General features: G+C 37.5%; 1 pseudogene; it reads right to left on the reverse strand.

Annotated features, from left to right (window-relative positions):
• On the reverse strand, positions 540 to 12,983 carry LOC100515311 (annotated as a pseudogene).

Consider the following 16,766-nt stretch of genomic DNA (forward strand, 5'->3'; position numbering starts at 1 on the left):
AAAGGTTGTTTGCAAATGAACTCAAAAGCATTTTTAGTTTCTAATAAGCTAAAGCCCAACATCATTTTCCTTGTGACTTTTAGTTTCTATGCTGTAAACATAAGCTTGAAAAAAAGCCTAATAAAAATTTCATCTTTCATTCTGGATGAGAATGTGGCAAAATTACTCAGAAGTAAGAAAAGAATCACATTGAAAATAAAACGATAACGTAAAATTTTATTTATAGATTCCTAAGAGGAGAATCTAGCTTTGTGAAACCAATTTGGTTACACATTATGTTGCAAAACATTCTTAAGGTTTGAACAGGATTCCTTTTAATGGAAAGCTTTTCTTGGGCTTTCATACTACTTCTAGAAGTAGGATGTGTTCCTATTTTTAAAGAAATAAATCTATTTGTAAAGTGTATCTAGATGACATCTTCTTTAGTTATAGTCATATTAATACTGGGCATACTAAATGGGCATACATTACTGACTTAACATACTGATCCAGGATGAGTAGAAACCATTACATGCTTTTTCTACTCAGTGTTCACTCATTCATTTCCATTTTCTATGATGAATGTATCTAAAGTATGCTAAGCCAGCAGCCAGAAATGCCAGGCAAGCTGGTGCCATCTTTATCCAGGAATGCTGTGAGGATGAGTGACTGTCCTCATTAGTAACCCGCGTCCCCAGGGGCTTGATGGATGATCCGCTCTTTCTGGGTCAGGATGGCTCTTCGAGCCCCAGCCCACTTCCCTGGCCCCTGGTATGGAGTGCATGGGCCAAAGAAAACTTCCACGGCCAGCTTTGGATCTGAGAGGAAGAGGATGAGCAGGTTGGGTTTCACGCCCATCAGGGAGGCGATCTCATCCATGTACTCAACGTGATCCACGTGGATTGTGTGGCGAGGTGTCCTCACGTATCTGAAACAAGTGGGAGGACAGGGTTTTGCATCATCTGAAAGTTACCGGTTTACTTCTGCTTCCTTTAGAGGTGACAAAACCAGAGAACTAGAAAGCTAAATGACAAACCCATCTCCCCTCAGACATTGAAGGGGAGAGTGTCCATGGAATCAGAGTCTTCATGCTCCTGTCCCTTCATTTTTGTCTGCACCAGGGTGACGGAACTGCATATTGGTTTTAGCAGAGATTCCTACCCTCTAAGATATTCATTTTGTAAATGAAGGATTGTAATCCAATTAAGTACTTCCTTGTGTGTTGTGTAGGTAGAATGGAAAACCCTTAACTTCTAGCCCCCTGCATGTAGGGGTTGGATAGTCAATCAGTCACTGAGCACCTGACCCCAGGTGCTTGGTGGCTATAGTGGGGTAGGGATGCATTGGGTGTGGCTGTCTCTGTGGAGCACGGTGACTGCAGCACTGTTGGGGAATGGCAACTCTCTGGTGGCTCTGCCTTAATCCAGATGCTTTAGCACGATGCACAGCCAGGGACATGAAACAGTAGAGGCCCCACTCATATTGCAGGTTTGATTTTCATTGTAACAGTTTTACTTCTCACATCTAGAAGTAAAGCATTTCTAGGAAGGAGTGACTTTTTAAAATATGTGTAAATATGATTTACGGAATATCAGCAGCCCTGTTGTGTGGTTGCTATACAATGTGGGGCAAGGGTATAGTATATTTCCTGATGCAAGAACCCACAGTCATTTTCTTTTCTTGTCCTTTTTTTATTTTAGGGTTGCACCTGAGGCATATGGAGGTCGAATACGAGCTGCAGCTGCCGGCCCATGCCACAGCCACAGCAACACCAGATCTGAGCCACGTCTGAGACCTACACCACAGCTCACGGCAACACCAGGTCCTTAACTCACTGAGTGAGGCCAGAGATCGAACCCGAATCCTCATGGATACTAGTTGGGTTCGTTACCACTAAGCCACAATGGGAACTCCCAGAATATCATTTTCAAGATGTGAGAGCTGGCACCTCTCTTGCATGACCTAAACATTTGTTCCATGGAGTAGGACTTCCTTCATTATATAAAGTTTGTAGCCTTCACATCTGAGAACAGAAGGCTTGTTTTAGGTACTGTTATATAAGAAGGAACAACAGTGTTGCTATTTCAAACCGCTCTCCATTGTCATATTGGAAGTCCTTAGCAATCGGCTTGCCATAATAAGTACAAAATAGATTTTTAATGAATGAATTAGAGACATTTCACCTCTTCTTCCAAATATTGATGTGAATGGAACTTGAATACTTTATCCACCAATGGTTTTCTTTGTGTTGCCACTTTTATAAAACTACTTATAAAGTGGAGTGGGCTAATGAGAATGCATTTTGTTTATTTTGTTTACACATTCAGTCTTAAAAATCTTAAAATGATGTAGCAAGGTAATTAAGATATTAATCTGTATATTTTCTATCTGTATCACCCTTCTCCACCATTCTATCAAAGTAGTCAAGCCTTTTGCATTTCCATGTCTCAGACTTTTTTTTTTTTTGTTAGTGGCCAAAGAAATAGCTTCCTTGCAAAGTATTTCCACTTCTAGCTTTTGTTTGCTTAAATTCTAGACTCATGGAAGAAAATGCAATATATTTGAAGGCAATAAGAGGGAAGGGGAAGAGATTTCACACAGTTTGTCAGCTAGAAGTGTGGTGGGAAATAGTCTAGGAATCCATGGCAAGATTTCAGCAGGAATATCTGTGTTGGGTTCCTGGGGAGATTGGACTCTGAGCTCATCTTAGCTGAAGACCTCATCCTCAGCAAAGATCCCTTCACCCTATCATGCCAGGGAAACCAAACAGCCTCCAGACTTTAAGAGTGTACTTTAGACTTAGGCAGTGAGGATGCCAGGAAGGGATGTGATGTGGTGAAAAATCAGAGGCTATGCCCATGTTTGTGTAATCCAGTAAGTTCCCTGGATTCTACTGAGACCCAGGAAGAAGTACCAACAATGACTGAGGTTAGAGGCTGAAATTCAGATTAAATCTTACTTTAAATAATCATTTATGATTATTTGTTGCATAACTGAGTTAGGTGACTGAGATTCTTACTTGGTTTTGTGCTGCATCATTAGTTAGGCTGTGGAGGAAAAAATCCACATAACTGATTGAGATGAAACATGGATTTTGATTCCAGATTAGGAATTCCATGATCGCTATGAGAGTTCCCAACTCATTGTTACTAATTATTTATTTGCTGTTTTTTTTTCATAGCACTTTCCCTCTGGGCAATATCTGCCATCACGTTCTTCTTCACTGAAGGTAACTGGCTCAGCCCTAGAAGAGACAATTAAAAGTCTGTCAGGATTCCGAGTGTTCAAAGGAGAGAACTAGTGGCAAGAAGAAACTAAGGATTAGATTTACCTGAAATAGTAGGACTTTCTCCAATATTTATTCACATACCTTTGAACACTTGTATGGCCCAGAGAGACTGGAGTTCTGCAATAGGCAGGATGATGCCCAGTGGCTGGATAAGGCCAATGACAGCCAGCGTTGGCTTCCCCAGGTCAGGAGGAAACAAATTTATAGAGGGACACTTTATTATTAGTAACATTGATCAAGACACCCAGGAAAGGAAAAGAGAAAGTGTATCTTGTAGCAAAGATGACAACATCAATATTCTCCTCTATGCATCATCAAAGATGGCATCTGTTTCCGTGAACTCCTTCACGCTGGATTTCACTTGGACTTTTCCAGAAATTATGTGATTTGGCAGGTCATCATTGACAGTTGGATGCTGACTTAAAGGTCTAGATATAAGAAACCAAAAATTCCAATTAAACAATTTTGCAAAAGAAAGCCATGCATATGAGAAGAGATTGAAGGCAACAGTTTGCATGTTCCCCTCAGATCTGTGCTTATCCAACTTTCTGCCTCTAGTAGAAGAGAATAATTTTGTACTCTGAGTGCTTCAGTGGCTTCCTCAGTTCTACCTTTTTTTGTAGACAGATTTTATTTTGAAAACTTGTGTAGTCTTGCATTTTAATTTTTTTTATTGTTAAAATATTTTGGACTACTTAGAATTGAGGAAAAATCCAGTATGTTATAAAGAATTGAGGAAAAATCCAGTATGTTATAATGGATCCCAGTTTGAAAAGCATAGTCATTGAGATTATCATTAGCCTTCCCTCCACCTCACTTCCTACTCAATTCTTTCTTTCTTTTTTTTTTTTAATCTTTTGTCTTTTTAGGGCCACACCCGAGGCATATGGAGGTTCCCAGGCTAGGGGTCCAATTGGAGTTACCGCTGCCGGCCTATGCCATAGTCACAGCAATGCCAGATCTGAGCTGCATCTGTGACCTACACCACAGCTCCTGACAACACTAAATCCTTAACCCACTGAGTGAGACCAGGGATAGAACCCTCAACCTCATGGTTCCTAGTCAGAGTCTCTTCCACTGAGCTACGATTGGAACTCCCCTACTCAATTCTTATCATTTGCAGGCAAAAATCAATCTCCAAGTTAGATTTAGAACACATTTGTTATTTTTTAAAAAAAGACATCTGACCACAAGTACTCATTCAAAATTTGTTAATGATTAAACTCTTGTCTTAAATAATTCTGCCCCTAGGCATTGAATCCACACTCGAGAGAGAAAGAAGGAGAGGGGAAGGGCAAAGATTTTGTTGCTGGAGAGCATGAATCTTTCTCTAGGCAAACGTTAGCCTTCTCAGAAAGCCCATTCAGGAGTTCCCATTGTGGCGCAGTAGTTAACGAATTCGACTAGGAACCATGAGGTTGCGGGTTCGATCCCTGGCCTTGCTCTGTGGGTTAAGGATCCGGCATTGCTGTGATGTGGGTCCCAGATGCGGCTCGGATCTTGCGTTGCTGTGGCTCTGGCATAGGCCAGTGACTACAGCTCCGATTAGACCCCTAGCCTGGGAACCTCCATATGCCACGGGAGCGGCTCAGGAAAAGACAAAAAAAAAAAAAAAAAAAAAAAAAAACCCATTCAGTGATCTTCCCTTTACTCTTCTTGTAGAAAACTAGATCACATGACCACCCTGACCAAGCAATCCTCAGGTGCAAGGAAGGAGCAACTCCATAAATAACCAGGAGGCTCTATTACAGACAAGATCTGAACTGCAAATGGGATAGAGGGAAAGATGTGAACCAAGATACAAGCTAGAAAAGCCAAATATATATAGAAATATGTGTGGCTTAAGTAACTTGAAGGAGAGGAGTGGAGAATAAAAGTGCAAGGCCACTGAGGGCAAAGAGAAAATTTCTATAAGTATATAAATAAGATTAGATGCTGCTCTTATAGTTACCATGTTGAAAATAAATTAAAATTGCTAACAGACTGAAGAATAAAAAGATTAAAAAGTAAGACTCTTGCAAGTAAATCTTGGAGACTCCTTTTGCCATCCTAGGGCAGAGAAGACCTTCTTAATCAGCTTTAAACTCAGAAATTAAAACAGCAAAGATGGACACATATGAGTATTGAAAATTTAAGACATTTGTATTTTTAAGCACCACAAACTAAACTTATGGAAAAAGAATATGATTGGAAAAAAATGTAATACATACGATATAAAATAGATTTCTTTCTAAGATAAACATGAAAACTCATAACAATCAAGAGACATCATTGGCCTTTGGTTTTTATCATAACCAGATGGATTAATTTTCTAAAGTGCAGTTCCAGTCAACTCACTCATCTGCTTTCTTTTCTTCTCTCATCCTTCCTTGTTGAGACAGTTTGGCACATTTATTAGAATTTCACTTTGCTAGGGATCCCTTTTTTTTTTTTCCTCTTTTGCCTTTTTAGGGCCGCACCCACGGCCTATGGAGGTTCCCAGGCTAGGGGTCGAATTGGAGCTGTTGCTGCCTGCCCACACTGCAGCCATAGCAATGCCAAATTTGAGCCGCCTCTATGACCTACACCACAGCTCACAGAAACGTCTTATCCTTAACCCACTGAGCAAGACCAGGGATAAAACCGGCAACCTAATAGTTCCTTGTTGGATTAGTTTCCACTGCACCATATTGGGAACTCCAAGGGATCCCTTTTTTTATAAAATGTTCATTTAGAAGTTATGTTATACAGTCCTGGATAGTTCATCTTTATTTATTTGGGTTTAATTGTAGAGAGATTGCTCACTATCTTTTCCTTCTTTTTTTATTTTCTTCCGTGTCGAAGTATCTGTTCTGATTTATTTGTTGAGGATAGACCCTCAATTAAACCTCTTTCCTTATTACAGATGACTCATTGTGTCAGGATTTAGAATTCTTAGGTTTGAAGAAATTTTCACTCAGAACCTGATTATATTCCATTGTATTCTGGGTTTCAGTGTTGCAAATGTAAAGTCTGACAGAAATCTAGTGTTTTTCCCTTTTAGATAAACTGTTCTTTCTGATTAGAAGTATATTCATAGAATTCACCTAATGGTGTGTGTGGGTTTTCAATAATCTTCCCTGGACTCAGTAGTCTCTTTTTAATCTGAAATTTTTCTATTATTAATTTAAATATTATGTCTCCTCCATCTGTTCTCATTTCCCTCAACCTATCCAGTGACCACTTTCTGCTTTAATCTATCTACTGTCATCTTTAGTTCAGAAATGATACTTTTATGCTTTGATAGAAGAATATGTTTTGTCCCATGCTTGAATTTCCTTAATATTTTTATGCAAATTGACCTCTTTCTCTCTCTCTCTTTTTTTTTCTATTTTCCTAGGCCAGTGTTCTGATTTTCTGACTCCTCTTCCTCTCTTTGGATGCTGACTTCATTATATGGGATAACATTTTTCTTTGACAGCTTCCTGAAGGTAAGGTCTGGTTATTGGAGTATCGCTTGTGGCAGCTGTTTTGCAGGTGGCAAAAAGGGAAGAGGACCACCTCTTTGGGCCCAAGATACAAAACAAACAAGCAGTCTTTCTATTGTTGGGGTACCTGGAGAAAAATTTTTTGTTCTACATCCTGGGGACTTTCCTGGCCTCAGGAAGGACTCAGCTCATTTATTCTTTTTTTTTTTTTTTTTTTTTTTTTTTTTTTTTTATCATCATCAGTGCTAGGGCAAGGTATTCTTCAGGAAGGGCTGATGATGACTTTCACCAAAGAGTTCCATACCAAGTTTTGCCCAGGATCTGATGACTTCTTGTTCTTACCTTGGAGCTCTCTGAAACTGATCTCTAGACACTTGCCTTTTCATGAGGGAGAAAGACTTGTAGAGCTTAAATACTTAATGGATTCCTATTGCCCTTAGACTACACCACCTGTCTGGTTCAGAGGACATAGTCGATACAGCTGAGATAGATAGGAAGGAAAGGGACTCATGTACACACTCTGTTTGCAGAATCTTCCTGTCTGATTTCTCCTTATAATCCAAGACTTTAAAGAAGTGACTGCAATTGTTATTCTGAAGATTCTGCTTCAGAACTTAACAGTTATTCAGTTAAATGATTTTTATCCTTTCTGATTTATATCTCTGACTCAGATCTCTCCTCTGAGTTCCAATCTCATCTAGTTAACCACGTGCTGGTTACTTATCTCTATTTGACTGTCTCATAGGAATATCAGACTTAACATAGACAGAGAAGAACTCTTAATTTTCACTTTCAAACTTGTTGCTTCTCTGGATTGCTTTCCATCCTACTTGCAGTAAATGGCCCAATTGTCAACCCAAATTATCAAGTGAAAAACCTGGGAGTTCTTGATTCTTCCCTTTCTTTCATTCCCCTTCTGTATTCAACCAATCAGCAAGTTTTACTTCCAAATACTGTCATGAATCTATCCACTTTCTCCCAAATCCTATTAGAGGAATCCAAGACATTTTATCACTCTCTTCAGCCTCTCTTTTTCCTTTGATTCCATTGGTAACCCCTAGGTTTTCCATTTCCTACGTAGCAGTCTGAGGGATCCTTTAAAAATGGACATCAAGTCATGACCATTCCATGCTTAAAATACTAAAACATTTCTCACTCTTCTTAGAATAAAATTCAAACTTTGCACCATGGCCAAGGAAATACATAATATGGCTTCTGCCTCCCTTTCTAGGCTTCTCTCATACAATTCTCTCCTGAGTGACTTTGCTTTCATCACCCTGGTTTCCTTTGCGCTCCTCAATTTGTACTGAACTACCTAGTTCAATAATCTTGTACTTTTTTTTTTTTTTGTCTTTTTGCCATTTTCTTGGGCCACTCTGGCAGCATATGGAGGTTCCCAGGCTAGGGGTCCAATCGAAGCTGTAGCCACCGGCCTATGACAGAGCCACAGCAACGTGGGATCTGAGCCGCATCTGCGATCTACACCACAGCTCATGGATCATTAACCCACTGAGCAAGGGCAGGGATCGAACCTGCAACCTCATGGTTCCTAGTCGAATTCGTTAACCACTGCGCCATGATGGGAACTCCCAATCTTGTACTTTTTTATCCTTCCATTTGAATCCTTTTCTCCCAACGTTCTTCGTTGGTTGCTCCTTCTTATCCTTTAAGTCTTAGTTTAAACATACCCTTGAGAAATGCCTTCTTGATCATTCTATTGCTTTACCTGCTTGCCCCTATGCATTGCTTTTTATCACATGATCCTTTGTGGCTCTTATAACATTGTATTTTTTTAAACCATTCATCTCTCTCAAGTAGAGTTATGTTTTGCTTTGCATCCAAGCATAGGAGATGCTCATTATATATTTTTAATGTATGAATCGATAATCACCCATATTCCTTTGTCTTATTTGCTAAAACATTTCAGGAATTTCTCTTTTAGGATTGCTCTTAGAGATAACTAAGTAGTCATATGAGAAAAACTGTTGGTTTATAATCCCTGACCTTTATTACTTAGATTGATACTTTGGATAATACTTTCATTTTACTCTTTAAATCTCATTTTTTTCATTCTATTATTTCTCTTTTCTCAGCTTGGTACTGATCTCCACTTCTCTCTTTTGCCTTTTTACCAGAAGCTGCAGCCTCCATAGGATAGACCTTGAATCATAGTGTTACTCAAGCTGAGAAAGGGATCCTTAGGTATCTGCCCTTCTATGTGGTCTTTCTGACATTTGTACCCCAATCTCAGTTAAACTGATTATTTCTTACTTTGAACTTCACTGTACCCTAGAAATCCTACCCTGACATCTGTCACGGCATCAATTATACTTCCTTGCTAACCTGTTTTCATGTCCATCTCTCTCTTCTAGACTTAAAGCCTGGTTTAAAGGATGGGCAGTATATTATTTATTTTTGGTTTTGGCACATCACAGTTGAATATAAATGATTGCCGAATGAGAGTGAATAAATGGTATCAAGACAAAATCACATTTATGCACAATAATGTATATTATATATGCATCATAATATGTGATTATATTAACACATGCATGAGATTAATTGACCACGATAAATGTTAATTGCCAGAAGTTGAATTATCTTCAAGGCAAATTCACTTTTACATATATACATAGTCACAAATTAAGATACTTCAGCTATCCCCTATGCTGAGGTTGAAGGCCATAGTGTGCATGATTGAATATTGAATTCATTTTCTTCTCTAAGCGGTTATTTACCATTGCCGTACTTGCCATTTTATGAAGAAATGATTGAACTGAGTGAAGAATGAACTGTCCATGGGATACCCATTTTCCCAAACACGGTGTAAAATCCATGCTCCTCGTCAAGTACTGAGGAATACCTGAGGGAGACAGAGAGCAAGCCTGAGGAGAAAGTACCCTTTACATGATTCTTCTATTAGTATCCTACCCATTACCCAGTTTAAGAAACGTTGACTACTGAGACTTAAGTAAGTCTCACCATTTGTACTTTTCCAGAGTTATGTATTGATTTCCAGAAAAAGGCTGCTATATGATACTAAATTTCTGAACAAAACCCAGAAAATTTCATTTAATACTCTGTATGTTTCTGAATTACTGTTTTTAAAAAAATCTCTGGATAGTGATGCAGCAGTGCTTCATGTAAATAAGAGTTTGAATTAAGAAGTGACTGAATGAGCATCTTAACTACTACATAATTCTACAATATTGTTTACATTAAAACAAAAATGTACATTAAAAATTTAATCAACGGAATCATTTAGGACTAGTATCTTGCTTAATAGAATGTAACCGAATCACTTTCAAATCTTTTTGTAATATTTTGTTAACTTTTCTACATTCAGATGCAATTAGAAAATGTATTGAATTATATGTTTAATTTTGGTGCTTTTGCAACCTTGAAATGATTACACTGAATCTCAATACTTGTTGATCAAATCTATGACATAGAAGATACATTAGACTGGTGCTAGTGAATAACATTTACCTCTTGAAATGTTTATTTAATAATCTTTAACTATACCCTTAGTAGGTGACTTAGTAATACTTTCTCCTAAAACTTAAATGGTAAAAAAGATAAATATGTAAACTTAACCAAGGTAGCTGAACATTCTAGGAGGTTGGGCTTTCCATTAATTAAGATGTAATTATTAAGGTTAATAATACTGAATTCAAAATTTTTCTCATTTTCTTTTAAACTCAGGGTGTTGCTAATTTTTCAAGGGAAGAAAGAATAGAGAATCATAAATGAAGTTCTTGGATAACTTGCTTTTACATGAAATTAAATACTCCTAAAAGAGAATTCATTATTTCTTCCTATCTTCTTCCATCACTGTAGATACAATGATCCTAGTTAAAGAGGATCATATGTTTGTCATCTTCATTGATTTTCTTCTTTTTCCTGTTCTTTAGTTGTACTACCAAAATCTACTGATTCCAGATGGGCTCCCAGTTTCTTGTCTTTGCCACTATTTGAAATCATTTCAGGACCCAGCAGCTGCTATGATAGTAAGAAAAGTCAGATTCGTTATCTAAATTTTTGTTTTATCTACGCTAATGTTTTACCTCCTTAGCTCAGTTAATTGTCATTTTTCTACATGTGTTTTCCATTGCGAATATGAAGTACTTGTTTTGCATTGATCATCTGCTTCCCAGGAATTTAGACATCTTGAGGCCAGGGCCCATGGATTTTGCGTTTTTAGGGTGCACCAGCGGCATATGGAAGTTCCCAAGCTAGGGGTCGAACTGGAGCTATAGCCGCAGGCCACAGCCACAGCAATCCCGGATACGAGCTGAGTCTTTGACCTACACCACAGCTGGTGGCAACGCCGCATCCTTAAGCCACTGAGCCAGGTCAGGGATGGAACCCCAATCTCATGGTTACTAGTTGGATTTGTTTTCACTGAGCCACTATGGGAACTCCTGCTTTCTTATTTTTGTTCCTCATGGATCAAACCTTCATTCTGAATGGCACTCATATATGCAGAGGCTTTAACTGGTGAAAGTTGTAGTTTTCTCACAAACAGACCTGTTTTGCTACATGACTGAGTTCCAGAATTCCCAATGCCAACTACTATAATTCTCTTTCCTGTAAAGTTCTCAGGAGTTTTATATTCCTGACTGTGGAAATAACAGCCTTCAAACTTCTCGATGCCTGTGGTGGAAGAAGAGGATTTCTCATTATAATGAGTATTTTTCACATTGCTGATTCAGCACAGAGAGGAAAGTTGTGTTCTACATAATTTGAAAGAGCAAAATTTTGAATCTGAGTCAGTAAACATCCCCCTTGACTTAAAAATTTAATTTTATATTTCAAAGAATTCAAGGAAAGAGGTAGTAAACTCAGAATCAGTACCTGTGGATACTAAATAAAGACTGGTAAACTTATTATGTAATAAATGGTAGATTTGTCTTAGCGCTGTCCAAAATGAAATTTTCACAACAATTTCACTACGAAATACTTTTATTCATTATGACATTGTTTCATGCAATCCTAAACAAAATGATGAAGCAGGAAATTGGCTGTTATTGTTTTGTCTTGTTTTATTACTTTCTAAGGACATGTAAGGCCTTTCTCCATCAATTTGACATTTCCTTTTATGTCCAAGTGTTAGACTGCTCTCATACTGCCCCTTGCTCTGTTGATGGCTATGTAACTGTCCCCCAATGTGCATCTACCATTTTCAGAGACTGTCACACCCCGAACATGGGTAGTTCTTTGAACATACTGGATATTAACTTTATCAAGTAGTAATGTAAAACTCATCCTTCCACTCTTGCAAGCATCTAACTGAGTGTTTTCATTTGGTATATTTCTTCTCTGTGCTTCAGGAGGTAGAGGACATCACAAATTTATTAAATTTACTGAAAATTTTAATACAATTTTTTTTGTTCCTCTGAATTTCTTATTTTCTGTTTTGTTTCCCTCCTTCTAAAAAGAATCATGGATCAAACTTTCTCTACATCTTTGATGGGCCATAGCCAAGCTTAATGTCTAAGTCACATAAATGTACAAGATTTCTGGAGTTGCCTCATGGCATTGTGGATTAAGAATCCAGCTGCAGTAGCTTGGATAATAGGGTGTGGTCATATAAAACAATGAGATTTCTATTTTCCTGGGCTTCCCTCTCTCCCACATCCTATTTGAGACACATATCATCTTTTATATCTGATGTTCTCATCCTGATGATTGACACTATTCCTTTGAATATAGATATGAAAAAGATAACCACACATTTACAACTAATAAACATGTCTTCATAAAGCATTCACAAAACCCTTGTCTGAATATATAAAATACAGTAACACTAATCCTAATTAAAAAGAAGATTCAAATTTGACAAAGTGCTTGGTGTGGCCAAGAAATGCCCTTCTATATTTCTGAAATATGAAGCATGAATGTCTACTGTGCTCTCTCTTGGCTTAAGTTTATTTTTTGTGTGTGTGATGGTTCACATACAAGGAACACTCCTGTTTATTTCTCTTCTTTGCTTGGATTGCATAAGTTTGATATAGTTGTAGAAATTAGCATTCTGTCCACATTTTCTAAACCCAGTATCATGGTTTACTTCACAGGGTGGAATAGACCTAAAGGTTGTTACTGAAAAAAAAGCATCTACTAATGAAGTGTTTAATCTCATTGGAAGTTTTCAAGGAAATATTAATTTGATAGTGTAGATTTCAGTTGAGAACTATTGGCACACCTGCTGCACTATCCTGATTTCCTCTCTGTGGTCCAAGTTTACCTCCAAGAATGATGACTATCATCACCACTACCAGTGCCTCCCTAGCTTTAGGAAAGTTTCCTCCAAGATCACTTTCTCAGCTCCTCTCCTCTGTGCTATCACTGTACCTGGGGCACATTTTATTTTGCTGCATTAAAAAAATGTCTCTGTATTGTTACATTTTTAGATGTCTGTCTCTCCTCCTAAGGAATGAAGTCCTTACATATAAAGCCCATGTCATTTATCTATGTTATAAGGATAGGGAACAAATTAGAACAGAGGAAAAGGATTCTAAACAGTTATGTGATGTGATGGGATGATTTCTGATGTCTAAAAGGAGTAGGTCAGAATTTAGTGCCTAGGCTTTCTACTCAAATTTCCCAATGTCATTAGTGTGTTGTACCCCTTAACATCTACTTAATGGGAAATAAATTCCATTTAAGAAGTTAATTAAAATTCATTAAACAGCAGATCATGCTCCAAGTCTTTTTAGTCAAGAGACTGGGCATTTCTTTATGGTTCCTACCAGTAGAGTACACCCCTTCCCTCTCACCAAGGTCCTACTCTGGCTTCTTTTCCTGTAGCACCTATACTGTCATATATTACCATAGCAACATGTTTCCACGCAGACTCAATCTACCTGAATAGCCCTCCAACACTTCTGCTGTGAAAACTTAAAGATTTAATCACCGATTTAATTCTAGTTTTATCCTGATGGAACACCTTTTTTTACTGTAACACCTTTTCTCTCTAATGAATTTTGTTGGGAATCTTCTACTGAGTTACCTGAGAAGTGTATCTTCTCTTCCAATCAGGGCTTTTCATAGCAGAAAAGTGTAGAAAATAATATAAATTGGGGATTCCCTACTATATGTAGAGTGGTACAGGGGCATGGCAAATGGGTATGGGTATGCTGGATTTTATGAATCCCCTCAGGCAAGAGTGTCCTGGGGCTGCTGGCTCTCCTAGGCATATCAAACAGCCAGAAGCCCCATATGTTTATTCATTTTTCCATAAATAGTTCATTATATTTGACATTATGCTATAAAATAAAAATGGGAAGTATTGATAAAAGACGTATGTATACATATCAGCTAGATATTGTCATTTTGCTATGTTTGTTTTAGAATATCTTTGAGGGCATAAGACATTACAGAAGCAGCTGAAGTTCCATATCCTCCCCCCATGCCCTTATTTTCCCACTCTTCCTAAAAGTAACCACTACCCTGCAAAAAGTGTGTATCCTTCCTGTGCATGTATAAAGCTAGAATTATACATGCATGTTTACTTAGCAATCTACATTATCATGTCCTTGTGAATTTTGCCTAAGTGACCTCACACTGTATGTAAGCATTCTTTCATAATTATGTTTTAGTTGGGCTATATATATATATATATATATATATATATATATATATATATTTGGCAGATTTATCTTTACTTAAGTATTTTATTCATTTTATTTATTTATTTTTTTAATTTATTTTTTTATTGTTACTTCCCCAAACACACTTTTTTTTTCCCCACTGTACAGCATGGGGACCCAGTTACACATACATGTATACCTAATTTTTTCTCCCATTGTCATGCTCCGTTGTAAGTATCCAGACATAGTTCTCAGTGCTACACAGCAGGATCTCATTGTTAATCCATTCCAAAAGCAATAGTTTTCATCCATTAACCCAAGCTCCCAATCCCTCCCACTTCCTCCCCCTCCCCCTGGGCAACCACAAGTCTATTCTCCAAGTCCATGATTTTCTTTTCTGTGGAAAGGTTCATTTGTGCTGTATATTAGATACCAGATATGAATGATACCATATGGTATTTGTCTTTCTCTTTCTGACTTACTTCACTCAGTATGAGAGTCTCTGGTTCCATCCATGTTGCTGCAAATGGCATTATTTTGTTCTTTTTTATGGCCGAGTAGTATTCCATTGTGCATATATACAAAAAAGACAGTCTATTCAGCAAGAATTGCTGGGAGACCTGGACAGCTGCATGAAAATCAATGAGCTAGAACACACCCTCACACCATGCATGAAAGTAAACTCAAAATGGCTTAAAGATCTAAGTATAAGACAAGACACCATCAAATTCCTGGAAGAGAACATAGGCAAAACACTCTCTGACATCAACATCATGAATATTTTTTCAGGTCAGTCTCCCAAAGCAACAGAAATAAAAGCAAAAATAAACCAGTGGGACCTAATCAAACTGACAAGATTTTACACAGCAAAGGAAACCAAAAAGAAAACAAAAAGACAACTTACAGAATGGGAGAAAATAGTTTCAAACCATGCAACTGACAAGGGCTTAATCTCTAGGCCTTATATTTTTACAATTCCTTTTTTTTTTTTTTTTTTGTTTTTTTTGGTCTCTTGTCATTTTAGCACCACACCTGCGGCATATGGAGGTTCCAGGCTAGGGGTCTAATAGGAGCTATAGCTGCCGGCCTATGCCACAGCCACAGCAATGCCAGATCTGAGCATGTCTGTGACCTACACCTCAGCTCACTGCAATGCCAGATCCTTAACACACTGAGCAAGGCCAGGGATGGAACCCACAACCTCATGGTTCCTAGTCAGATTCATTTCCACTGCTCCATGACAGGAACTCCTATAATTCCTTTTGTTATTGATTTTCAGTTTCATTATGATGTGGTTGGAAAAAATTTTTTTTTCTTTTTTTCTCTTTTTTGGCTCCCCTACAGCATATGGAGTTACTAGGCCAGGGATCAGATCTGAGTTGTAGTTGTGAACTAAGCTGCAGCTGCAGCAATGCCAGATCTTTAACCCACTGTGCAAGGCAAGGGATTGAACCAGTATCCTAGTGCTCCCAAGATGCCACTGATCCTATTGTGCCACAGTGGGAACTCCAAAAGATTCTCAATATGATTTCATCCTTCTTAAATTTGTTAAAGATGGTTTTGTGGCCTAACATGCTATCATTGAGAATGATCTATATGCACTTGGGAAAAATGTATTTTCTGTTGTCATGGGATGGAATGGTCTCTGTGTCTCTATTAGATTTATTTGGTCTATGGTATTGTTCATATCCACTATTTCTGTATTGACGAGCTCTTCATTGTTGAGATTGGGATACTGCGGTCCCCTACTATAAATAGTATAATAATAGCATTACTATTTCTTCCTTCAATTCTGTTAACATATGCTTTATACATTTAGATTCTTTGATATTGGATACATATATGTTTATAATTGTTATATCTTCCTGATGAATTGATACTTTTATTATTATATAATGACCTTTTTCTCTTGTGACAGTTTTTGCCTTCAAAGTTTTTTTTTTTTATCTCTATAAGTAGACCTATCATGACCTTTTGCATGGAATATATCTTTCCATCCTTTCACTTCCAGCCTATGTGTGTCCTTAAAGCTAAATTGAATCTCTTGTAGACTGCATCTGGTTGGCTTTTTTTTTTAATTCATTCAGCCAATTTATGTCTTCCGATTGGGGAAATTTAATCCATTTACATTTAATGTAATTATTGTTATGTAAGGACTTACTATTGCATTTGTTAATTATTTTCCATCTGTGTTTTAGTTCTTTTGTTTCCTTCTTCCTCTCTTGTTGTTTTCCTTTTTGATGTAATGATTTTCTATAGTAGTATCCTTTAATTCCTTTATCTTTCGTGTATCTACTAAAGATTTTCCTTTGTAACTATAATAGGCCTTATATAAGCCATTTTATATTTATAACAATTTATTAAGCTCATAGTAACTTTACTTACAAGTGTCTATACTTTTACCTCCTCCCAAGTTATTGATATCACAATTTATTTTTTTTACTTAGTGTATCCTTTAAG

The sequence above is a fragment of the Sus scrofa genome, chromosome 4 (genome assembly GCF_000003025.6).
Source record: "Sus scrofa isolate TJ Tabasco breed Duroc chromosome 4, Sscrofa11.1, whole genome shotgun sequence".
In the NCBI taxonomy this organism is placed as follows: domain Eukaryota; kingdom Metazoa; phylum Chordata; class Mammalia; order Artiodactyla; family Suidae; genus Sus; species Sus scrofa.